We start from the raw sequence: 27,766 nt of genomic DNA on the forward strand, positions 1-27,766 counted from the left end.
CAAGGAGTAACCTAAATGATGCTTCCAAAAAAGGAGACAAAATAAGTTGTCACCCGCATTTGTATATATACACTCAGCTTATATTAATTGATTTTAAGTTGCTGGATCATTTTGGTCTCCACAATTAAGACATCTCTAAAATGAAGAAGAGAATTCACAAAGGTTAGGCTTAGAAATGGGAAGCCAGCTGCCCTTTCCTCTTTCTACATGGAAAGACCTCGGGAACCCAGTACTAGAGCTTTTATCTCCGTTGAGCACAAGAGGGATAGTAATAAAATAAGCCTTTGCCTGAAGCTGGTAAACTTAATAGCTGTTCCTTCAAATGTTAGATTTTATTTCTTCATAATTGGTATGCAGTAATAGATCTTACCTTAATTATCAGTAGGAGTACTTAACACATTCAGCACTGTCTAAACACTAGAACTAGTGTTCAAACAACTTGCAAAACAAATCACTGCCCAGATTCCAATAAAAACACCCACCAACATGTCTGTAGCTTTTTTTCTGCACTATAATTCCCCCTTTAAGTTTAATGTTTAATAACATTTTTTCTCAAAAAAATTATCTGCATAACACATTGAGTATAGGGAACAAAAAAAAATTTCTCAGTTTAAAGTTGAGACACTATCCTCCCACTTATGTTTACCTAAGTAGAATTGATTTTAAAAGAATGTAATACAACTACATTTGGGTGTTATAGACTATTCAAAAGGAAATCAAATGCTACCATCTGATGAAAGAATTCTACAAAAGCAAAATATACTAATGCAATTTTAAACGTGTTTCCAGAGCCCAGAGGCAGGCATTTGCATGATCTGATCCTAGTTACTATCCTATGAACAGTCTGCTATACCAAAGCACTGTACTGATTGCTCAATTAACTAATTAAAACAAATGAAAAATTAGACTTCATTAAACAACCAACAGTAACTCACTAAAATGGCTAAGTCCAAGGAAAATAAACTAATTAGAATAGGTATAGTTGTAAACAATCACTGTAAAACACACAGGTTTTTTAATAGTAAAACTACCTTGTAATTGTGTGTTTAAGAGCTGCTGAAAATTCTGCTGATTACAGCAGGCAAGAGAGTTACAAGAGAATGCTCTGGGACACGTCCTATAAACATACAGAAGAGACTAGACAGAAGCATTCATACATAGCGGTACCTTATTGTCAGACAAATTAATTTTGCAACCCTAGTTTACTGCTCAACTGAAACTTCTCTAAATCAAAGCTCAGGCAGCGTGCAGCACTCTACTGCAGGTGACACAGTATTTCAAATGAACTGCCGATATAGTTGAGATTAATTTTTGAGCTAATTACAATACAGTCATAGCTGCACTGTTTAACTGAGTATTAAACTGATACCATTTTTATTATTTACTTTTCCAATTCACTACAGATCTGTGCTCTAGCACATTCTAGTTTATCCATGTCACACTGCAGCTTTTTCATACCTAAAATAATATCAGCAAAGTAACTGTCAAGCAGGGACTTCTGCCAAACTGGAAAAGAAGAAATAGACTGGAATATAGCACAGCACAGAAGTACCTTCAAAACCAACTTGCTTTGAAAATCTTAACCCCACCTTGTTAATTGTCACTACCTTTTGCAGATGTATGCATATAAAACAAAGAGTAATCATTCCACATCTAAGAATTACTAGATAAAAATTTCTCTTAAAGGTACCTTCTCTGACTGCTTGGGACAACTTGAACACAACAGCTGATGAAATTAATCTTATGGCATGCTCATTTTCTTGTGCATTTGCATGTATCAGCACGTTTTCAATACTAAGCAACCAGAAACTGATTTCTGTAGTATCTCCAGATGAACCACTCTTTTGTATTTGTATTCACTTGTACTTAACATCCACACTGGAAATACCTTCTCTGCTTTTGTGTTTACTATTTAATAAGAAAACACAAGACAGTCCCTCATGCCTTAAGCAAAGGGGAAAACTTATTTTCTCTACATTAAACTGGCAATTCCCAATCAGTAAAGCACAACTGCAATATTTTGTATCATTTCTGAAAACATTTGCCTGGAACATCCATGCTCCTGAAAGAATAAATTTTAAGAAGCAGGAGTGTGGTAGGGACAGGATTAGCCTGTACAAAGACGTGTACAGCTTCCTGTAAACGATCTCACCTTCCTGTGTATTAACTGCTACTTGAGCCATTTCACCCCAGCTACTCTCCTGGCATTGCTCCCTGCTCTGCCTCTTCCCCTCCTGACTACCTTGAGAAGTATTGATGAAGGGCAGGAGATGATCTGAGTAAGAACATGTACTTTGAAAAAACCCATACTACTTTATCTGCAAATATTTAAATGGCTATTGCATCAAAATAAGCTGCTAAAAAGAAGGAATTCAATTAATGGTAGGAAGTTTCCCCCACAGCAACTGACTGTTTCATGTATGTCACCATCCTGACAATGAGGTGGTACAGACATTGTTCAAGAACCCTCAGTTTTGAAATACATGTATTTTATGCTTTTTCAAATGCATCATGTTGAATCAATCAGCACTTTTGTATATCTATGCACCTTTCATACACCAAAAATGTAGCCCATTAAAATAGCATCTATTGTAGGAAGCTAATCCAAAATATTCTGTACATCAACTGAACAGATTTCTGTAAGGCCAAGTGTCTTTCAGGTGTTGTTTACTAAGTGAAAAATTCTCAGTATTGCTCCAGAAATAAAAATAAACCTCACATGAACAAGGAGATCTGCCATTGGAGGTTACAGTGAAGCTTCAAGAAATCCAGAGGAGGCAGAGTTTAGGCAATTTTAACAAACATACCGAACTTGAAGATATGGCAGAGGAAATGAGTCCACAAGAGAGGCTGTACACAGTAAAAGATCACTTGTGGCACACCAGCAGAGGAGAAACAGTAACATTCTCATGAACACATGAGAAGATGTCAAGGAGTGGGGAAGATGGAATATTGAATGAGACTTAACAAAAGAAGACAGCAACATATATGTCATGTTAACTAGCAAATATTTGTCCAATTCAACTACTGTTATATGAGACCACGATGAATTTTGTACAGCTTATAAATTTGTAAAATTCTAACCACAGAGGTTGTGGTCTTTTGACTTTGACACTGAGAAATTAAAACTAATTTTGTATTAGAATCAGCTAGGTCTGATGATCTCCTCTGTAATTCCTGCTCTTCTGCCAGCTTTTTAAGCTACAGTTCTCTGAAGAACATTATTCTTATTTTAGTTCCTACTAAGTAAATAGGGAGGTCTTTGTCCCAGTTCTTGTTCATTAGAATAACCTGAGTGAAGCTTCCTGACAAACCAAGAATTAAGTATGCCAAGGGGTTCTGCATAAGCATTTTCAACCAACAATGCCTACTCCAATAATAGCAACAATAAGGAAGAGGAAAAGTAGTAAAACACAAAACACAGTGTCACATCTGAGCAGCAAAGTTAAAATTAAAGAAAAAGCTCCTCAGTTATTGTCTGGACACTACTTTAGAAGCATTACAAAAGAGAAATCAGGATTTCTCTTTTGTAAGAAAAAAAAAATGCTACCATCTGATGAAAGAATTCTACAAAAGCAAAATATACTAATTCAATTCGGTAGTTTTTTTAAGATTTTTTTTCTTTTTGTAAAGAAAAAACAGAAGAAAACTAACAAGGCCATAAAAACACTTTTGAAAGAGGTTGTTCAACTTAACTCTTTCAGGTTTTGTTTGCAAGTCTCAGCAGGCAGCGAGAGTGGAAGAAAAGACATACCAAGGCAGAAGTCAACCAAACAGACAAAGACTTCAAAGCAAAATCAAAAGTATCGTAAACCATCTCATAATCTATAAAGAACACATAGGATGCACTCCTGAAGATCTAGCTGAGTAGTTCAAGTAGACAAGGTGAACTCTGGAGTTAACTATTCCTATGGCAGTAGTCATGCTGTGTGACCACTGGCAGCTCAAGCACAATGGCTTAAATTACATTCCATAAGCAGCCTCAACAAGGTCAAGTAACTTCAAACCCCTTTAGCTAGCACTTTAACGGTGTATTTGTTTATATCCTCATGTGCCACTTTATCCAAGTGTAAACATGAGAAAGAGCAAACACTTCTTGAAGGTTGAGGATGACTCTCTCTAAGCTAATGAACTTTAAATTCTCCTCCAGTTATGTCATTTTTCAGCCTCCCCCACCCATTCATCTTCTACATCTCATACTTTCCTACTGTCAAATTAGAGTGCCCTGTTTCCCCACCCAGCGTGTGCTGCTGCCAAGCTATTGCTCATCTTCAGGTGACCTAATACAAGAACTGATACGTTTACTCTCTTTTAAATCTATGCATCCATCAGTCTCTCTTTGAGCTCCGTATAAAAGGTGAAACAAAAGCAACCAGTTGGCCTAAGTCTATCAAATACAAGGGACCTCACCTCCAGCACAAAGAGTAGAAAATCTAATTAGGCAAATGAAAAACAAACACTAAAGTAATTAATTTGATTCCCAAATACTTCAAAGGAAATGGATCACTTATTATAAGTATCAGTTATTTATCATATAAATACCAATACCTGGTCACTGACTTCCATAATCTGAACTGCAGAAGCTGCCCATTATGAAAAGCAATCAAGACAAGAATTTTAATCCTCTGTCGACCACCATCAATGCTGGCTAAAGCACATCTTGGTGTAGCCAGCAGGGCCATGTATCAGTTAAAGAAAGCATACATTGCATTTTATATCAGTTTTTGTCCAGCTGATTCAAAAAGAGGCTGAGGTAGACTGAATCCAGTAATTTATTGTAACTCATATGAACACAGATAAACCCAAAAAAGTTCATACCCGCCATCCAAAAAAAATCAGACAAATATTCCTAACCACCAATTTAAGGAGGAAAAACCCAAGCCAAAGAGAAAAAAATAAACCACAAAACAAACCCCACTTTTGAGTGCTTTTGAATTTTTGTTAATTTACCAGCAATTCAAGAAATCTGCACAACTTAATTTTTTTTTTCAGAAAAATATTTGAAATAGAAAACCTACACAACCCAGCGACAATACCATCTATTTTGTATTTTTAGATGAGTGATGCTAAGCCCTTGACATTCAAGCAGTCACCATCATCATTCCACCAGAGAAAGTCAAGAGCTGAATCATAAGCTGGAGTCTATCAGTAACCTTGTTCTCCATGGCTGCCTCCATGAATGCTTCTGAAATACCCCAGGGACTCCTGAGGGTGACCAACACACCTTCTGATCTCTTCTCTGAACCCATGTCTTGTCAAGTTTTGAACTTCAGTTATATAACCCTCTCACTGAAAAATAATCAAATGGAACTAAGTAAATACAGAAATAAGAAAGCAACCAACCCGCACTGAGTTTTATCAGTTTAATAAACACATATGCATAAGTAACTGAACAGAGACATTTGCCTGGTAGTTTCTTTTTAAAGTCCAATAATAAAAAAACATTGCAAAACACTTCCTGGTACATATCAGTGAAAATGGAACTGATATTTCAGAAAAATAAGAATACATACTCAGCCAGGAGCCAAGTCAAGTCAAATAAACTAAGCACTGCAGATAGTAGCATCAAATGCTGCTGGAGGATGTGCAGGAAACTTCAGATGCTTGACCTCAGACCAGCACAAAGAACCTGGGCTGGGAAAAAATATATTTGTACTTTCTGACTTACTACCAGTATAACAAATAGCAAGTAAATCATACGTTTTCAAATGGTACTAACTTTGATTTGGCCACTTTATTCGAGGAGAAAATACTAGAAACTTATGACAATCAGCATCTGCGAATTATCCAGGTATAATCCCGGAACTGTTTATTGCCGTCCCTCTCTGTACAGAATCCATAACTCCTTCAGAGACAGAATTAGTTCCCAAAAACACTTACATTACCTGTTTCAAACTCTTTTTCTCTTTCCATATCAGCTTGTACTTATTACAAAAAGTATGGGTGTAGTTTATAGGCAATGAGCTGAAACACAGACAATCCATGACGGACCAGTGAACTCAGGAGAAACTCTCCCTTCAGAAATACACAACTAAAAAAGGAAGATTCTTGTCAAAATTTACAATAACACAATACAAATAAATAAATAAATAATAGAATCTATTGCCAAGTTATTAGATTTCATTGATAACAGTAATTATGAGGGAGGTGAGTGAAAGCTTTCTTTTAATGTAAAAGATCATGAGAGTCATTTAAGACAATTTTAACAGCATAGACAAGAAAGCTACTCCAAGAAGTAACACAGAACATGTTTTGTCAGCAAATTGACTCGTTTCCTTGGGAAGATGAGAATTGTGAGCTCATTACAATAAGACAAAAAATAGTAATTACACAAAAGATAAAGATCATTTACGTTATCTCAATCTCAAAAAAATTACCTTGAATATATGATTTAGGAATAAAATACACTTAAAACCCATAAAAATTATCAAAGAGCTAGAATATCTCTCCCTATGAAGAAAGACTGAGAGAGTTGGGGGTGTTCAGAATAAAGAAGAGAAGGCTCCAGGAAGACATTATTGTGGACTTTACATAAATGAAGTTAACCTGCAAGATGGAGAGAGACTTTGTATCAAGGCCCCTAGTAACAGTTTTAAACTGAAAAGGATAGATTTAGACTGGATGTAAGAAAGAAATTTGTTACAATGAGGTTTGCCTGGAGAAGCAGTTTCCCCATCCCTGGAAACCTTCAAGGTCAGTTGGGATGGAGCTTTGAACAACCTAGTGAGGGACAGAGGGGTAAGACTTGATGTCTTTAAAGGTCCTTTCCAAATCAAGCCACTCTGTGACTCTAAAATAACCTTTAATTCATGTACTGTTCATGAATAGCTTGTCTTTTCACAGAAGTACTGTAAAGACTTGGCATCTGACCAGTAACAAACCAGACAAAATCTGATATTAGCACTGACAGGATTTTGGCAGCAGGGAAAACTGCAGGCCATAACAACTTCCACATTAGCCACATCCTGACCACAGCTCAACTCTTTCATTTTTTGGCAAGACACTGCTCTCTGCAAGGTTTGAGAAAGTTCTAGGCTTCCCTAAACCTTGGTACAGGGTCATGCAGATTATAGACTCTGTACTAATCTTTGCATAGATTTTGCCACAGCTAAAGACAAACAGGCTGTTCTTCTTATTACTGATAGTGTCTCAGGGAGCCACAGAAATTGACTGATGTAGCTCCCTCAGTCCCAATACTTTTAAGAACCATGAGTTATAAGAAATCCAGCTCAAGAACATTATGCTCACTTTTTGTTCAGGAAATAGAAGACTGAGATCAAAGTCCAACTGCATTTTTCCAGCCTCAATTGGATTTTAATACCTCAGATAGATTACCTGAATGTTACTGCCTGTCCCCATCATGTATAAAATGATATTTATTAATTTAACATACATGCTGCAAGAAAGTGCATCCCTGCTCACAATTCTGTTAAAGTCAACAATGAGTAAAAATTACCAAAGAGCAACACCACAAAAATGGTTATAAATTTTCTACCCAAGTGTTACAAGAGACCAGGCCAAATGCATATTTTAGAAGAAATCTGGAACAGCTTTAAGGTTTTCAATAGCAGGTGTCATCATGCAGGCAACAGAGCAAGCACAGTCTCCCTTCACAGGCAGGAGAAGAGAACCATCCCTGAGGCTGGGAACTGCATGACAACCACAGGCACAAATAGTCTCAATATATCTGATACAAAAGTAAACCGAAAATAACTTATGCAGAATCACAGCTCCCAGGACCAGCCCTTAAGCATAATTACAAATTCTACACAGAAGCTCAGGCAGAGGACAAACCACCACCGTCACATGCTAAGATCAGCCTATTTATTTTGGCAAAGAAACAAGAAGTAGAGTCAAGGAAAGCTTTTAGTCAGGTTGTAAATTCAGACACAAAATGCAGCTCAGGTGTTTTTAAATTCAAAACTTCCTGAACAATTACAGCTGGAAAAAAAAATGTGAGAGAATGAGCACTGTCATGCTGCCACTGCTATTTCCCAGTTGGGGTCAGCAGCTCAAAGCATTTATTCATGGCACTTGAGCTTTAATTTCAGACCATGCAAAATATTTTATACAAAAAATGCATCTCCAGAGGCTGAAAACTCATCTAAGAAATAACACCAGGTCACAAGTCCTGCCCATTCAGTCTTCATTTAGTTCAGCTGCAATGGTTTCAATCTAGATGTCCAAGAACAGTCCAGTGATAATCTTAGGGCTAGACATTTTTAAGGGAGTAGTAGATCTAAGATCAGACAACAGAGTGAAGCTCTGCTAAATAAAAAGATATTGCAATTATCATGGGTGGGTTTTTTTTTTCTTTTTCAATTACATAGATATAAGTTTCAATTTCATTTTCCTCTCCTTAACAAATATTCAAGAATTTAACATTGTGGTGGGATTAGGAGCACATAACAAAAATTTTCATTTCAAAAATATTATTTTCCACCCTAAATAACACACTTCTTTCATTTTGTTGCTTTTTAGTCCTTGCTACAATATTTTGAATTAAACTGAACACACTGTAGGGCAAACAAAATATTATGCTTTCAAAATCAAAGATTTATAGAAGACTTGAATGGTCAATTTAAGATATTTGTGGTTTGGATTTTTTCTTCTTTTTTTACTAATGATAAAGATTTTAACAATAGCCATTGTGACAGTAAAAGGAGAATTTCAGGAGAGAGAGCATATTTATTTGCACATCTTTTTCAGGTCATTATTTTTCCTGACATAAATCTGAAAGATAAGTTTTAAACTCAAGGGATACACCTCTGTTAGCAAATAACACAGTACAATAGGAGTAACTGCATATGAAACAGCAGTACTGAGGGTCCAGTGCCGTCAGTTGATGGTTTTATTAATTCTAGTTTGTACCACATATCTCTAGTCTGGTCCCCCTGACTGAATATGAATTCACAGCTGCAGACTATCAGGTGTTTTTCTAAAGAGCATCCTCCATGCTGGTTTCATCCAAATAGGATCCAGTTTGGTGCCTGGGCTTGCAGTGCCATAAATGCAGACAGCCAGGAGATTCAGTACATTAGTAAACTCCTAAGATGAACTAAAACACTAAAACACCTCTATTCATTCTTTATCCAGCTGCTGATGGTTACTGGCAAGAGAAAAGACTCTTGTTCTAATATAGGGACAAGCCATGTTACGGTACATTTTCCCCTTTTTTTATCTGCACTTCAACTTTAACACCATCTTTATCTTGGCTTTACTCTTTATAACCAAGCATGAGTGATCATATACTATATAGCCACCAATTATACATCACGACTTAATCAGGAAAAACAGCCTTAAAACAATCCTAAGATAGTTGTTTTAAATAACATAAACTAAGTTTTTCTTCCTTCTCTCCTTCTCAAGGGCAGACTATTGCTATTACTACACAACAATTCTGCCTTAGACCTCCAAAGTTCAATACTTTAAATATATGATTCTTAGAGTTCAAACACCAGCTAAACGCAAGTTCCACCCTTCAGAGCTTATACAATTGTAGTGATCTCACCCTCTAAACACAAAGTATGATTAAAATTACCTTCAGTTCCACCTCAATTGTCCCAAGAAGCTCCTGTGAGCCCCCAGCAGGCAGCTCTCCCCAGCCCATCCAGGGACACTGTACTCCAAGTGCCTGTCAAGCAGCCCTCACCCTGGCTGGGAAGGACACACAGAGATCCTGTTGCCTAATCAAACAATTCTCAAAGTAAAACATCACTTGCATGCTCAGCTGGTAACTCACCACGGGCTCCCCATCAAATGATGCTGGGGACTGGAAATGTGGAAGCAAAAGCAACAGGAATGCAAGTAAGTCCTGTTCCTGCACGTTTCGACATAACCCTGTTCAGCAGTACAAACAAAAGCCTGTGCTTATTTAGGCTACAAATAACTTTAATCACTGTGTTTTATCTAAAACCAGGGTATAGATTCCTCTCTCTGGTAATTAATCTTCCTGCTGCTTGTCAGACAGGAGAGATTTGAATTAGGTCTTTCATTCAAAAGCACAGCTAGTATTTACAATTGCACAGACCTAACCACGTATCAAAATTTCTGTTCCTGTTCCAACATCACATTATAAAAAGTAAACTTTTGTTTCATTTATGGACAATATAGAAAACACAAATCCAAATTATTTCAAAAACACATTGAAAGATACTATTAAAAATACTCTTAAGGGAAGTGCAAAAGGCTCACACACAGAAGCTTAAAGTTCCCAAATACAAGATATTACCTGCAACATTTTGGAAAAAAAAAAAAAAGAAAAATTTTTTTAAAATAAGTCTAAAATACATACAAGCATGGCCTAAATTATTTGGGTACAACCTGACTTCAGATGTTCAAAGCCAATCTAGAAAATGATGACTTTGATCATCAGAAAATAAATATAAAATTTTTAACATTTCACAAAGAAGAATGTACATATAGTATTTACCAAACAACCATATTTTTTGTTCTTGTGTTTGTGCAATGTAAAGGGGAAAAAAAGGGAAAACATAACAGAACCTCCATTAGCAAACCTTCTGGAACTTACCACCAAAGTTTCCTTGAGCTATCTCCTGTCAAGGATGGTTCACATTCATTGTGTTTCTCAACTGTAAAAGTAGGGCACTTTTTGTGGATCACAGAGGTTTGGCCCAAATAAAATTTAGGATTTAAATAACACTCCTCTAGAACAGTTAAAAATAACTGCTGGTTGGCAATCCCCAAAAAGGAGATTATATAAAAGGAGTATTTCAAAGACCCCACACATATGAAGTTTATGACAGAAATTCAGCAGAATGGTGCTCAGCAGAAATTTCAGGGGGTCCAGAAACCAAGAAGACTAAGTGATTTTTTTAATGAGCAAAACTGACATCACAGGTTCAAACCATGTCTCAGCTACATGCCTACATATACCATGGGCAGTCAATACACTCAATATCAAAACCATCAAGAAAGGTAATCAAATAGATTTGCCTATATGAGTCAGGAGGACCAGAAAGCATGAAACAGATGTTTCAACTCAGTACTTTTGTCTAATTGACATCCTTGAAGAAATTTCTGATTTTCTCAACACAATTTCCAAGAAACAGGCACAACCCAATTTAATGCAATCTGCTATATATTGTTAGGATTCACCCAGGTGACACAAGAGGAAAACCCAAACTTAATTAGATCATTTCAGATCAGTCGCTGTGAAATCAATGGGTTTTGTTATTTGGCACATTTAAACCTATTATCCAGTTAATCAATTAGAGAAGAGGATAACGTGAAACAGTTCTTAAGCACACTTCAAAGATACTTAAATCTTCTTATATTTTTTCTTTTAATTCTTACACCTTCTGTGATCAAAAGAAGCATGTTTAAAGCCTTCCTTCAATTCTTGAACAATCTAAATAGTTTCAAAATTCTTCCTACTGAAAATATATTATTACTGATTTCTAACCTCAAAGACACATCCCTTTGTTCTTCCAAGGTTATGTATGGCAAGACATCTCCTTGCACATCTTTAAAACTTTCCTCTAAATGCTCAGTGCCAGCCACACAGAAATTCTATCTGGTTTTAAACAACTCTTTGCCAAATAAAAAAACTAAAAGGGTCACGTAATGACAGGTTAAGTACATGTGATATTTACATGGAAAACAAACTACAGAATACTTCAGTCTAGCAGAAAAAGTTGTAATACATAGCTGATGGAAACAGAGACCACACAGACAAGAAACAGGAACTATTTTGAACACTTTGAACAATTTTGAAAATGTTTTGAAGAATTACTTTTAACCATTAATACAGATGTTAAATTAAGTCTAAATTCTTTTTCATCCTAGTTCAATATTTTTCTATCTGATTTGCAAGATATCAAACCCAGTATGCAAAGGAACTGCTTTGGGTTTGCTTTTTTTTAATATACACACAGACACAGCCAAAGTTAAGCACCGGTGCCATCTGACAGAAACAGCTGAAATTCAATTCCTGGCTGGTTTCAGCATTTGCGGATATTTCATGGACTCAGAAATGTTAATGATGTCAATCAAAAAGCCTAGAAAACAGTTCAAAAAGTCACATGCAAAGTTCTCATGTTAAAAACATTTAATTGACACATTCCTGATTACAAGCAAAACCTTCACCCTGTTGATTACAAAATAGCAAACCACAAAAGAGTCCCTGATTTTTTTCATGGAAAATTAATACATAATTGATTTTTAAAAGATGAGGAATACGATGCAGAAGAGGCTGTACTGCTATTGAAGGAAAGACTATGAGGTCATGTGAAACTTATCATCAGTGAACCCACAACAAGACAACCTGATGGCTCCATTTCTCAAGGTTTTACAAGGCATCCTCTTCAGCTTCCTGGACCTGTGGTCTACAGCGCAGTAAGCCAAGTTCACTCAAACATTCTACTTAGAATTCCACTCTGGAAGTCTTCAGCACTTCCTGTATTCCAGCAAATATATTCTTCATTTCAGATAATTTTTTTTTTTTCTTTTTCCCCATATATTTTCTTTCACCCAAAATTTGAGCTCCATGGGAGCTTAAGCTACAATGATCAGGAATTCAACACAAAAGTTAGATATGATTAATTCTAATTCCTCCTTGCAAATAGAAATGTTTCAAATCTGCTTTCACGCTGGATATTTCTTCACACTGTTGAATGACCTGAGCATCTTCTTGGATGGGCAGGGGGAAGCTAACAGTAAATTCCTCATAGATTTCCTGTATTTCCTTTCTAGAGTAACAAGTCCTCCTTGGGGATGAGTTTTTGGGTTTGAATTATTCATGGGAACTAGAAAACTAAAAGCTTTTAAGTACAGTTGTTTCACATCATCATATGACTAGAGTTCTTCTAAGGTCATCTTAGAAAAAATTTAAAACAGTGTAAAAGAAACAATGGTGTACAATCTAAGTATGATGAAGATCCTGGAGGATTATTGTAAGTCAGGTGCTTCCTCAGGAGCCCAGAAAACTCCAGTTCCTTTGGTGCTGAGACAGCAACAATCACATGGAGTTCAGCCACCTCCCAGTGACCTACATGAAGTCTTGCGCCAAGAACTCAAGAACAGCTGAATTTGAAAAGAGTAAAATGTAGTCCAGAGCAGCCCAATGATACAGTTTTCAACCCACTGAACTAAAAAACAATCCAAAACAAAACACAACCAACCAACAGACCTATTTTGCAAAATGTATCAACATATGAATCATTACCCTCGTCACACCACCTTAATGGAGACTCCACCTCTCTTTACAGAGTCCTGTTCCACCCTCCACAATAGCATACCTGTCTTCAATTATAGGAAAGTATGTGCTTCCTTTTATTGACTGAAGACACAAGGTCTGAAGAATTATCTTATTATTTCTATTAATAAATAAAAACCATGACATTGCATTTTGGTATCAATGCTCTGTTCAGAGGAAATTCACAGCTTCCAGAGTTTCTGCTATATTTGGGTGATTAATGAAAAGGACTTGCTGGCTATTATGGCTTAACTCTAGCTTCAAAAAAAAAGAAAAAATGCATGCCTCTTGAATAACTCCAATAACTTCAGAACAATAAAGGAAACAAGATTAATCAAATGCCTACACGTCCAGTTTCTGTGCTGCCTTCAGACACAAGGGTGAAACATGCTGGCTAATTTCCCAGTGTTATGACCTGTGAATACCAATCTAAATTTCCTAAAATAAAAATATCACTGCATGTCTGTTAAGAAATAATAAACTTTTTTTTTTTAGAAGCGACAAGTTGGCAAAAGTTGCTGACATTCAAGTACAAGAGGGAAACAATTATATTTCAAAGGCTATCAAAAAAGCATTTGCTTTTTCAGCTTCCACTCTATAAAACTCATTCAAGTTTTACTGGATGCTGTAGTTTACCTAATTTTTCCAGTCATCCAGCAGCCTGTGCTATGTGATGATCCTTGTTTGATACAGAAGGTTTTGACAACATTTTGGAAACATGTCCAACATAACACTAATAACAGCATAGGAAACCCTAATACACCAGGTGTGGCTTCAGAGATGAAGGCTGAGCCACCCAGGAAGTGCTCTAATAACTACACCAGCCTTCCTGTAAGCTTTTACCACTAAGGGTCTCTTGAACTACATTTATACTGAAAAGGATCAGAAAGATATAGGACAGAGGAGTGATATTTCCCTGACCTGATCTTCTATTGTAGCAGTGGAATAAAACATGGGCTTTGATTGTAGTGAATTATTTTAATCTTGTTTGATATTTGGCTCTTCTACCCTTTCTCTAGGTATCCTTTAGTTTATCTTTTCTCCCAGCCTCAGAATGCCTTAAAAAAAGAGAAAAGTTTCTTTCTAGAAATAAATTCTCATTTAGAATTAAAACTGTCATCTAAAAAACTCCTTGCAATGCTCTGGACTGCTTTTTGTTTTGGGAAACACAAGAGACCCAGAGCTGCCCATTCTGCCAGTGAAGCTGTGCTAATCCTGCCCTGTGCTGAGCCCAGCCAGCCAGCAAGGCCCAGCCTGAAAGGTCAATCACATCTGCTCAGCCTCCCCTGTCCAGCATTACCCAGCTCAGCAGCCACTGCTCCAGGTCATGCTTTCCCATGTGGCTGCTTCTGCCTACACCACCCTGCCCAAAACCAGCATTCATAGTTTTGGATGTCTGGTAGTTACTCCCCTTGTTGAGCCCTTCTACTCTAAACTGCCTCCTCTTTACACATTAAGCTGCACCTAAAATTAGCCTAAAAAGCAGATCTTCATCTCAAAGCAACAGTATTCTCCCCACTTCCACTTTTTCAAAACAGGAAGACTGACTGCTGCTTTGGTCCAGGAATGTAGCGAATCCCCGTGCATTTTAGGAGGTAAAAGGCATAGGGCTTTCTTTGTGAGGATGCTCTTGGCATGGTGACAAGGGGCTTTGCTGACCCAGAACAAGCTCAGCAAATTATTATCTGGTGCAAGGACCACTGTAAAAAACCAAAGGAGTCCCCAGCAGAGCAGCAACTCACAATAGCCTGCAACAACACAAAGTATTCCTTCCTGCTGACTGGCATGGAGAGCCAGCACGTTATACTGCAGGGCTTCCCAGGCAGTGTTGGGCACACATGTGCAAAGCTTGCCACGACAGGAATGTTCCCTGCAGCAAAAGTGTTCTCCACATCACTCTCCAAACCTCAGCCTGATGAGCAGGGTTAACTGTAGGTTGACAGCTTTCAAGTAATTACAGCCATTCCCAGTCCAGTGCTAACTGGTATGACACTGGTCATCCTCCACTAGGGAAGACAGAAAACAAAGGAGAAAACACAGATTTTGCTTAAACTCTCTCCCCAGTCTTCAAATTCTGCTTCTACCAGATGTTCTGCCCTGCATCTCTCCACTATCCTTTTGACTAGACACCAAGCCTGGCTGATAAGTAAAGCAAAAGCCAGCATCTCTTTCATCCCCAGAAAACCACACTGATGCAGCCAGTTTTACTTGCTCTATTGTACAAACTCCATTTGCAATCTGCCTTGGTAAAAGCAGTCAACAAAGAGCATGTGAAGCTGCACGCTCATCTGTAGGACTGACGCCATGCAAATCCTTCCCACTGGCAGCAAGTTGTGAAATACAAAAGGCAGGATATCCTGGAAGCAGTGTAACATAAATGGGAAAAAAAAGGCATGTGTCCTGGGAATAACTTACACACAGATTCTTTAGAGGAAGAAGCTGATCCTTAAAAAAGAAGTCTGATCCAGAGGGAGATACATTGTGAAGCTGTCAACAAATATCAGCACATGAAGCACCACCAAGGATCCAGATTGCACCAGAGTGATTCAGGCAAATGAATGACAGGCAAGGCACAATGCAACCCAGGAAGCCAATCCAGGTGACATGCTAACAGCATCCAGTGGAGCAGTCATTGTGTTCTACACTCCACTGAACTCCAAATGAATGCTACCACATGCATCTGGGTCAAAATTTGACTGGCATTACATTCAACAGTGCAAAGAGGTGATACCAGCTATCACTGAACCAAGGTCTGCATTACTTGCTATAGCCTGCAGCACCCAAGCTACACACACCATGCCATTCCTGTCCCAGCTGGGTGGAAGCCTTTGGAAGACAGCCTGGTACCTGAAGAAGGGGAAATGCTCCTCAGCTAAGGGAAGACTTTTAAAAACCCTTCATTCTCCTCCCACATTTTCTTCTTGTTATTATTGAAACAGATGCAAAGACCTTGACAGGAGTATAGTAATAGAGAAGCCACAATAGTTTTTCTTTACTTCCCTAGGTGTTAGTACACGCTTTTACCTCATGTTAGAAATACAGCATAGTCTGAACACTTGCAGGAGGTGCTTGAGGGAAGTGATTTGTCAGAAAAAAAGGGAAAAAAACACCCTTGTTTTTCAACAGTAGTAACTTGAAGTCTGCTAAAACACAAGCTTCAAAAATAAACAGCACTCTTACCAATCAGCAAACATTGTTTAAATGCTTGCTAATATTTACTAGGCTAGTTTGTCACTACATAAAATTGTTTTTTTCTGAAAATATGGCTATTTATGTTCAACTCAGTTCTCTTCTCTTTACATGTGTGACAATTACACAGCTTTTCCTTACACAAAGGCCTGAAATGAAATAAAATTAAATGCTTGGGAACAAAGTCCTCACACAGATGTGTCTACTTCATTGTCAGACTAGAGATTACTGGTTAGAGTTTTGTGGGTCTGCATGCCTATAAAATGTTCCTCAGAAAATTAGGCCATTAATTTAAAATTAAGCAGCTGATCAAACTGAACAAAACAAAGCTACAGCAGCCTCACACACAGCTGCATCTGGCCCATTCAAATTTCTCCCTTAAGTACGTATAGTGGAGGAAGTAATAGCTCCTTTAGAGAAGGCTTCTGTCTTACCTGGATCTCCTAAAAACTACTTGGACATTTCCAACAAGGTGATCAATGGAAATGAGAAGCTGCAGGAGAGAACATGATGAGTCCTAGAAAAACATAAGCCAATTAGCTTTCATTAATTACCACTAACCACACCTTAGCATATCTTCAGATGTCACTCCAAAATCTTTACCTGTCTTGGGGTGAAATACTTAGCCCAAATTGCAAGGCCTCATGGTCTTACCACCCACAGCAGGCACACCCAGGGTCAGTGCCTGGACATGTACAGGGATCAGAGAGCATATTACATTTGATAAGGAAAACGTGGCTTCAAAGTCCTGCCCAGGCAAGGCAGGAAGGGCAGCCCCCAATGCTAACCTGTTTTGCACAAAAGCAGTCAAAACCAGCATTTTTCTTCTATTACAATCTTCAAGTGTTTCCTCTTGCTGGGGTCTCTTTGGTCTTCTCAGCTTCTCAGACTTTCCCACCCTTCAGCCTTCACATGTTTCTTAAGAAGGAGCTCACCTCTAAATACTCTCCCTCTTCCTAGTGGTAGTTTCCCATTCCCCTGCTTCCACCTCCTCCCTCGGACTAAAGCAGCAGTCACTCAGTAAACATGCCAGTGACATGAAGTGCCTTTTGTCTGCCCTCTTCTCTCCCAAAGGGATTTGTATAGAGACCAGGATTAATACTGAAAACAACCCGTCTCAAACAGCTATTTTGGATTTTTTTTTAAACCATATTGTCGTGGTTTTAAACCAATAACTAAGAAAATTACTTATTTCTTGCTGTGAGATATGGATTAGAACAAGAGCAAAACAGGCATAAAACTTAAAAGGGAAAAAAAAGATAATTTATTGACAAACTACAATAAGAACACCAGAATAAACTTCCAGAAAAACCTTTTCATCCCCTGTCTACCCACTATTCCCTTGTTCACATGACAAAAGAGACAAAACCTTTGGAACTTTGATGGTTAAAACAGTCCCAATTCTTGCTACAGTCTTTTCACCAGTCTTTATAGAGAAACAGAAGTTTCTTCCTGTTAATTTATGGAGTTTCTCACAAGAAAAACTATTTTTGTTATAGTTTTCCATTGCTCTAATGTTAGCTGCCCAGAGCTGCTGTTATTAGAGCCCACTCCTCCCATTTTTCACATCACTCTTAAGTGTATATGGGCCATGAGTCTAGGGATGGGATTTTTAAGGATAAGTTATTAAAAGGCAAAAAAAGTCTTCTTCATCTGTTTCTGTGAGCTTCACCAGAAAACAGTTTTCTCATTGCCTCTCAAGGCTTCAAATCTTCCAGCACTTCACTGTACCATAATTACTCTACTTTTTACTCAAAATTTACACTTTGAACACTCTATTCCTCCCTATATACTGTCATGAATTAAAGGAGTGTTTTCAAGACCTTATTGTCCATTTCCATAGTTTTAACAGAAAGATATTTCAGCTTAATTAAAGCATCTTCTTAATTCTCTACCTTTTCTGAAGCTTCTTTTCTTTCCTGTCACTAGTAGTTTATAAAGTCTCTTTTCATGTTGATCACTCTCTTTTCTCTGTCTGGATAAAAAGATTAATCCGCAAGTCTCATCTGGGTAATGAAAGAGTTAAAGTCTTTCCCAGGCTGTTGTAGGTAGTTCTGTGGCCTCGGCCGGTGCAGGAGCTGGAGCCGTCTGCGATGGAAAGCTCCTCATGGCTGCTCTGGAGAGTGTAGGCGCCGCGCCCAGCCCGCTGCAGGCCCAGAGCCCCTCTCCTTCTTCACTCAGCAGTCTCCAGTGAATCCAGCCACAGCAAAAGACCTGCAGCCGAGCCAATCTCCCGGCCGGAGCCCGGAGAAAACTCCCTCCACAGGGCCCGCATCCCCCGGCCGGGAGACGCTGGGCCCAGCCCAGTCCCCGCCCGGCCGCATGGCCTGGGCAGGGAACGGGAGGCCTGGGGCTCTGCCACCCTTCCCAGCCAGGAAACAAAGAGAACCAACAGAGCTCTGGTTTTACACTTTAAGGTAGGGTTCACAAGTTGATCCCACTTTTCAATGGCCTAAACTGCTGTCAATTCTCAGCAATGACCGATAATTGGTCAGGAGAAAAGACGCCAGGCAGATCCCAGCAACTTAAACTTTCTTAAAGGTAAAGTAACTCCATGACACATATAAATTTCCACTTCCATCCTATGTACTCAAGCAGTCAGTACTTATTACTCACTCAAAATCCCAAGCTTTTATCGAATAAAAAGAAACAAAAAAAATCAGGAAATAATATAAATGCATTTTTTTAAGTCACAAAAACAAATCTCTTTCTAAAGACATCAGTAACTGATCCCAGACTGTAACAGAAGTTGCAAAGGGTAATTAAAAAAAAAAAAAAACTATGAACCAACTTCATATATTATAACCCCTGCTAGGCTGACTACTACATGAACAGACTCAGAACTCTCTGCAGCAACAGAAACAAAGAAGCTAAACTCCATAGACTCCAACAATTACTGAAATAAACTATTTTAGTCCCAAAATAAAAGAAATCTGGTGTAATATTTTTCAAAAATACATACATGTATGCAAAACTGAAAAAAGCTACAAGAATTTAAACTAAAAGAGAATAACCTCTAAGAGTATATGGTCAACACATTATTTATGTTTGTCACTGCTGCTTTGGTGTTAAATATATATAATTTAGTACATAACCCAGAAATACCCATAGCATCAGATGTCATATCATCAAAAGACAGCATGTTCATTGACAATAGGAAAGATTCCTACAGCCACAAGAAAAGGAGCTACTTAGACCACTGAACTGTAAAAAAACATGTTCTGTGGGTGTTGACCTTTTGAGCAAGACATGACTTGTACAGCATGATAAAAGGCTAAGAAATTTCATGGCTAAGATTCCTCTCGCTGAGTTAGTAAGAAATAATCTTTTTCCTTTGAAAGGATGTAGAACTTTACAGCAAAACATAAAACAAGATGTAAAATTTATTTCATATTACCATCAGAATATGGTATTTCAAAAAACATCCTTCCCCTTAGCAAAGCTTAAAATTTGATTTTGCATAAATGATCTAAAAAAATACTAAGGTGTAAGACTTTTTCAAAAGCCCACAGTGCATGTCCAAACACCCAAAGGGAAGAAATTTTAATAGCGGGCATTCACACAGTGAACCAGACACTATCTCAAGGTCCAAATAATCCAAGATTAAGTGTCCGATCATAACTAATTTCAGGTGTTTGAGGAGATGCAAGAGTACTGCACTGGGATGACAACCAAAGACAGAGATCATCCCACCGTCTGCAAAACCACATGTGTACAGAAGAAACAGGAGTGCTTTGTTCCCAACAGCTCAAATTCAACACAACTACAACAGCCCATCTCTCTTCTGTTTCCCGAGAATTTTGAAATTTAAAGCAATGGTCTTAACCACAACCAAAAGGAGGTCAGCTACTGAAATCTGTAAAAAACCGTAGAGGCTCTTTTTTGGAAAAAAATCAGAAGAGGAGGACTGACAGGCCCAGCAGTACAGTCATTGAAAAGCAAGGCAGGAAGTATGAGAGAAAGAGAAACAGCATCATTCCTGGCTTGTGCACAGAAGAAACACTCCTTGCTGTATATCAGAGAGACAGAAAACAATGCAGAATGCCATTTGTGTACACAAGCACCTGCCACAAAGGCTGCCTGCATGAACACTGTCAAGGCTTTTAAAGCAAGTGTCAAACACTGAAAAAATAACTCAATAGGAGACTAGAAAATGAGACAACAATCTATATCTATAAAGTTTTCCTATCTTTGTGAAGGATTCTAGGTAACAAAAAGAAAAAAAAAAAAAAAAGCCCCCCCCCGAAAAAAAACAACAAAAAACCCCAACCTCAAAACCACAAAATAAACTCATTCTCACCGCTAATACCACCACATGTACTAAACCCGAGTGTTTTTATCTTTACATAGTAATAAAAGTCCGTATTATCCTAGGGCCCTCTGAAGTCCATTATCTTTTACAATCCTCTCCCATCATACTCTATGACTGTCCTTGCGTGTGACTCTGTCTGGGTGTCCCTGCATGTCCCTGGGCATGTCCCTGCCCACGAGCAGGAAACCAAATTATCTTTAGGGTCTTTTCTGTGATTCTATGAAATTCCCTACATATACTCTTTATGTCTGTATTTCTCTCTGCAAAGGGCTTTGGAGGCATTTGTCCTAACTTTTGGTAGAGACAATGAAGGTTACACAGGTCTAAGAGACTGCAAAATAGATTGCAGCTTCCTGAGAGGGTGAGCTGAACGGCAAAGACTGATCACCTCTTGGCTGCTGCCCCTCATCTCTGCTGCTCTGTCTCTGCAGCACAGATACAGAAAAGAGAAAGGTGGTGGGATTTGTTGCTTTCTGCAGAGCCAGCAGTTTGCACTGGGGTATGAAGGAGCCCCATGGCCATTCACACTGCTGAGAAGGGTGAAGAAGATGCAGCCATTATGATTTTCTCCTTTCAGAGTTCAGCAGTCAATTACTTCAACCCAACTGCTCACAAAACTGCAACCCAACAGAACTGCTAAAATTGAAGTCATTAAAAATGTCTGTCAGATTCTTCATTCTTGAATGCTCTGCTCCCTGTCCTGGAAACTTTGCAGTACCTAAGCAAGGCAAACATCACAAAAGTTTACTGCACACTGCTAAACCTTGAATTGGATGAGCAGCTACAAAGCATCCTTCCCCTAAATTCTCCAATGCCTCCCCTAAAACAAGCAGAGTTCCATGATAAGCAGGTTTGCTGTGCCTGCACACAGTGCTCACCCAGACAAGACAAAAGGAGACACAGCAAAACTGTCTTTGGCACAGAGGACTTGGTGAAAGAGTTTTGTTGCTATCAATTTCCCCACTACAGAGCAGCTGAGATGGACTGCACTTGAAGAAATCAGGAAAGAGCGAAGCACAGATATGAACTTGGAAGGGGGTGTCATCTGCCCACCACAGGCAAGACCTCCAGCACAGGTCACTCCTAAGGACTGGAGAAGGACATGTGTCCTCCCAGACAGCTTCTTCCTAAACTTGGCTACTGCAGTATCCCCTTATAGCTGGCCTCTTTTGGATCTGGAACACTGAGAATGCACCTGATATGACCAAAACCTTGTTGAGTGCATGACAACAAAGACAATATAGCAGATGAGAGGCCGAAGCTCTGGACCACACAAATCTGAACTTGCTCAAAATGCAAAAAGCAACAAGATTTCCACGGTTTCAGCTCCAGCCGGAAGGATCCATAGAAACATTTAGATACAATTCAGAAAGTTGCTGCTATTTTTGTAAAACGCAGAGATCTTGCTAATATTGAAAAGACTTTTGTGAACAACTGGCTTTGTTAAATTCTCTACTCTTTTTTTTTCTCCACGAATTTCAAATCAGTCTGCTAAGTCTTGTTAATTACAAGGAAAACAAATTTGCTCGTGAAAAAATTATCCACTATGTAAATAATGCTCTTAATTTAATTGTCTTTTTAACTACCTTTGCAAAATAAATTCAGCAAGCTCTCTTAAGAGATGTTGCTTTAAAAAGAAAAAAATATATCTTTTATGACAAATAAGGCCTTCTGTTGAGCATTTACAAATCCAGGGCTCATTCAGACTATCAGCTCAAGACTAAGAATTTCTCTTTAATTCCTCTAAGAGTAGGTCAAGCCCTAAAAGATGCATATACGGATGTGGCCACCCCAGCTCTGGTAACGCTCATGGCACCTCCATTTGGCACCGCCAGGACTGGATCCCAGTTTGGAGATTGGCCACATTCTGCACAACAGCAGTGCTGCAAGCTGTGCATATAAAAAGTGAAGTTTAATTCCAGATGTCTCATCCATCTCTCGTTCCCTGAAGCAAGCAGAAACTGCCCTTCATCTTCACACTTGCAGAGGGAGAAGCATTCACTGTATGAGGAAGGTCCCTTGGCTTGATGGAAGTGCTTCAGGAATGACACAATGCCTGGGTATGACTTGCAGCACAGCCACAGCAGCCAGACACCAGCCCACACTTAATCAAGTGTTCATGCATGCCCTGCTACTGACAGTAGCTGCAATTTAGCTCGCAAAGCTCACACATGCCTACAGGAGCAGCAGCCAGCACTGTATCTGCAGGTTACATGTCATCTGGCTGCAACTCCCTTTTCAGCAGGAAGTCAGCATGTGTAGGTGCACCAAGGAGTCCTAAACCACCTTTTCAAGGCCAAGCTATGTTATCCACAGGTGGCAACAGGCTTTGCCTTGGAGCTGCAGCAGCCTGGCACAGTAGCAGGACAGAACAGACCCAGCCCTCCTCAGCCTCATCACCCTCTGCTCTGTTTCTGCACACAGCTTAACAACACCACCACAAAACCAACTTGCTTTGGCTTAATCAGTTGTTTTGAATAGGTATTTTAAGATGGTCACTTATCAAAAGACAGCTTTAGCATGCTTTCCCAAATAAATACTTATATTAAATTTATATGGTCATTGCTTACAGAAATCATTCCACCAGAGACTGAAGTGCCCACAGATTTATCTGCCCTTTTCTTGACATCAGAGCCTCAGTAAAAACCATGAAAGGCAGCTGATGCTTCTCATTCAGCTTTGCAAAATGGCTGGTTTTGTTGGGGTTTTTTGGGGGGAGGGGAAGATTCATCCACAGCCATCGGTTCAAAGGCTACATTTTTCTGTGTTCTTTATATTGATACAGTATCTATCAATACCTCAGAAAAACAAGTCACTGTCATTAGTATTTACTACAAACCTAAGACAGTCAGCCATTCCAAGAAATATCAAAGTAGAAACTTAAGTAGATGTCAAGCTATGTTAAAATGTCATCGTTTTAAAATGCCTATGCATACTTAAAAAAGTGAATACAAAATGAGAAACATTTGGCAATTTATTTGTTTTTAAAATAGGACTTTAGAAAGTCCTTTTAAAAAGTGTTTCAGACCCAAAGATGCTATAACACGGAGACACAAGTTATGAAGCCACACACAGTATATTCTAGAGCAGATGAATACCTCAGGTTTTATCCCTCTGATTTTCCTGGTTTAAATCACAACGTGGTTGTACATCTACATTTCCTACAGTATTACAGGCTATACTCCTAAACCACAACATTTTGCTGTCAAATGCAGTAGTTTGCCTCAACACTAATTATTTTAAAACCAAATGCCATAAGCTGTAACATGAGATGACCAGCAACTGAAAGATTATAGGACTTTATCAGAGAAACTGTTCATCTTTTGAGGACTGGAATTACCTTTTTGGACGTAAACTCAAGACCAAATACAGACAGCACCTGAAGAAATCATAAAGCTCAAGCCCCTGCATGAGAAAACAGTAAAACAGTGTTGAGGAATGTTTTTAATACATCCTTAACACAAATGCTATTTGACTTTCAAAAACCTTCACAGAAATGAGACTGCACAACTTTAGTTTCTTTCAGCTTTCCCCAAGGCATAACAGATTTTAAGAACTCCATCAAGTCTTCAGTGCAAACTAGTTTCATCTTTTTCTATACACTCACTGAGAGAAGAACACAGACCACTTCTTACTAATTTTAATACTCTAGCATTTTCTTGTCCCCTCATCTCATCTCTTTCTGCAGGAAATGAGCTTGTCTAGCTTTGTGGAACACACTTTCCAAACACACACATTCTTGGCAGATACATTTTCCAAAACTTTCCTAAGCCCTGGTGACCATTTTTGGTAGATTGAAACAATTGAATTTATCTTTCTTAACAGGCTGCGGCCAAAACTGGACACATTATTCTGTTAATTTGTTGCACTAGTACAAAAAGCTAAATGCTGAACTTCAACAGTAGCTGAAGATCCCTGTGCTTCCTGTGATCCCACATAACCCTCAGATCTGCTTCCATGGTGCCGCTGCCAAGTCGACTTTACCCATCTGCATTATGGGATCTTCCTCCTGAAAATAGTATCTTGTACTCAAATACTGTCTTCGAACTTACCAGAAACTTGTCCTCCAAAGGAGAGCATCAAAAACACAGTCTGAAAGCCCTACTCAGTCTCCTTCAGATTGTGCGCTAATGCTGTTCATAAAAGACATCAATGTCAACAAGTACAAAGGTGCCAGAACTGCTCCCAGCACCACTTAAACCGATGGTTGATGGTGACTCATAATCATTTCCTGAGAATCATCACCTAGAGTTGTTACCTCTAGACCTGGTCCCTTTGGTTCAGCTTTTTCAAAAACTTACTTCAGTTGAACAATTTGCCTAAGAGCAGCCCTCCTGGGTCAGATGGCAGGTCTGTTGTCTGCACTATGTCAATGCCTGAAATTAATATAAAAATTTGATAAATAATGGATGGTACTTTCCCAGTCTATTGTCCCAGCTCTGTGCTCAGCTTGGTGACTCCCTGAGCTACTTGAGGTACTCTGCACAAGTCAGCCTCAGTGGGTTTTTCTCCCATTAATTTGTCCGGCTGCTTTTCAAGTCCCTGTAAACTTTCAATATCCACATGCTTCAGAAAGGATTTCCAAAGCATAACTAACCACACATTGAGTCAAAACCAAAAACACACCCCTTTTGTTCATTTTCAACCTGCCAGCTTAATCGCATGCTTTCACATTTTGTACTGATAAAAACCTAGTCCCTACTCAACTTTGCCACATCACTCGTAAGACTGTCAAAATTTCTAAAACCTGAAATTTTTCCTCAGACCGGTGTTATCAAATACTACAAAAATACAAAGGTTAGATTGGGTCACAAAGCCTTCTCCACCCTGGCAGACCAGACACAAGGAAGCATTATTTTGCCTTCCTTATGAGAACATTATTGTTAATGGGTCAAAATACTGACCCATTATCAAAACAAAGGCACATGGCAATGCCGGAGGCTGAAGGACACAGTACTTAGTGCAGATTATAGAGGAATGTCCCCTCTGACTAGAAATAATGGGGGAGGGGAAATTAGTTCTACTTAGAATTTCTGCAAACTAATACTGACATGGTTTTAATTCAGAAAGATATTCAGCCTCGCAGGAAAGTTTACTTCCTTTATGTTTGCATTGATGGCTTTATAGTTTAACAGTCAAAGACATAACTGTGCCTTCACTAAATAGTTTATTAACTGAGACACATTAAAAACACATCCACTAATAATGCTGTCAAGCTAAATCTTCATTTCTATGCTGTTAAAAGCAACATCACGAAGGTTTGGAAGTTTTGCTCTGATAATTCTGATATTTACTCTCCCACCTCAACAACTCAGATCTTTCTTTTGCAGTTATTAAACCATACATTTAAAAGTTCAGCTGTGTGTTAATAGATTTATTATATTTAAACAAGTACTGCAAGACATTGGCTTATGCTTGTAAATTTTCAAAACTAACATATTTAAAATTAAAAGATTACTATTTTTGTTAGGCGCTTTTTTTTTCCCCCACTAAAAATAAAGTTAAAAAGCGCAGATGACATTTAACTCACGAGTTCATCTCCACCCTGTTAATTTGTCACACTTGCAACAGAAGGAAGACTCAGTCCCGTGGCCAGCCTTTGTACTCGGATGGCTGTAACCCAGTCCAGAGGCCGCCCCGCAGCCCGGCGATGCCAACTGAACTGGAAGGAATTAGGTCGCCTCAAAGGTCTGTTCCCTCCGGGAGCACCATAGGGCACAAGTCACGACTACTACTTCTCTGCACCTTTGTAAAAACAGGGCTGACAGTCAGCAGTATTCGCTGAAACAACAGATAGCAACCTTCCTTTTAGAGAACCAGCTACCTCCATCCTACAGGCCTCTGGCGGCATTTACTACTTCAGAACCTGAGAGCCAAGTATACAACAATATATTTGCTGCACTGCAAGTCCTATTCTGGACCATTAAGGGGACAAACCCTTTCAAGTTTTCCTACTCAGTAATGAATGCAAGTTACAGGAACGGGTTATTGGTTTTTAGTTGTACATCACAGTGACACTCGCTGCTCTCCAAACCGCAGCCTGCAAAAGTACTTCAAGCAGAAATACTCCAGAAGACGTTTTTCCACTGAACTACCAGTCATACCGTGTCCGGCCAGTAAAGGCTGTAGAAATTTTATTTTTCTCTTAGAAGGACAATCCCACCAGCACAGAAATGTTTCTGGAGCAAGAAGTGGAGCTCAGCTGTAACTCCGCAGGGATGGGATTTCACAGAGGATGATACTACAAAAGCCCAAACAAGCTCACAAAGGAAAGAATTTCCATGACAGTTAATTTTTTAAGGAAGTAAAGCACAGTCCAGAGGGATTCTAACCGCACTTCACCGGGAGGCTCCGGCAGGTCGGTCCCGCGGAGCGCTGCCCGGAGCGCCCACCCGCCGAGGGCCCGGCCCCCGCCTCGCCCGCCCCGATCGCACCTGCCCGGGCGGGCGAGGCGGCGGGGCAGCCGAGGGGCAACGCCGCGGCCAGGCCGGAGGGCCGGCGCCTCTCGCCGGGGGTAGCGGGGGGCGGCGGAGGCCGAGAGGCCGCTTCCTTACCTGCTGACGGAGGCGGTGGTGCTGCGCCCGGCGCCCCGCCCGCTGCCAGCCCTGCTGCTCCTGCTGCTGCCGCTGCCGCTGCTGCCGCTGCCGCTGCGCTGCTCTGCGCCGCCCCCGCCGCCCGGCACGGCCCGGCCCGGGTCGTCACCGCCACAGGGCCGGCCGGGGGCGGGGGCAGCGCCGGCGGGGGCGGGGGCGGCTGGGGAGGCCGGGCCGGCCTTCTCCCCGAGCGGGGGGTGCCTGACGGGGGGCCCGGGCCCGCGGCGCCCCTCGGGCGCACCGAGCCCGCAGCCAGCGCCCTGCGCGAAAGTGCTGAAGGGCTGACCCATGGTTATTCTGTGTGAGTTGGGTCTCCTCCTTTATTCTTTATCGACGCGGTTACATAAAGTACCATTTTGGGAGCTGTCTTTGTCTTTACTGACCATCGCCCCATGAAGAAAGGTGCGGAGCAGGTGGCGGCTCTCCTGCTGCACAAACCTTGGAAGTCAGAGGCTG

At 39.7% G+C, this 27,766-nt stretch overlaps 1 protein-coding gene across 6 annotated transcripts in view; it reads right to left on the reverse strand.

Annotated features, from left to right (window-relative positions):
* MYO6 (myosin VI) overlaps positions 1 to 27,377 on the reverse strand; it is a 105,318-nt gene extending 77,941 nt beyond the window's left edge. For 5 of the 6 annotated variants that reach the window (XM_088052772.1, XM_014263656.2, XM_088052771.1 and 2 more), the window contains exon 1: positions 27,272 to 27,377. The gene's annotated coding sequence lies outside the window, so the exon portion shown is untranslated. Of the gene's footprint in view, positions 1 to 24,057; positions 24,123 to 25,018; positions 25,035 to 27,271 lie in introns of those variants that run through there. The other variant, XM_088052770.1, reaches the window with a different exon arrangement.
* Positions 27,378 to 27,766: the final 389 nt, after the last annotated feature.

This window comes from Pseudopodoces humilis, chromosome 3, assembly GCF_049639895.1.
Source record: "Pseudopodoces humilis isolate 2021_Gansu_Grassland_sample_001 chromosome 3, ASM4963989v1, whole genome shotgun sequence".
Lineage (NCBI taxonomy): Eukaryota > Metazoa > Chordata > Aves > Passeriformes > Paridae > Pseudopodoces > Pseudopodoces humilis.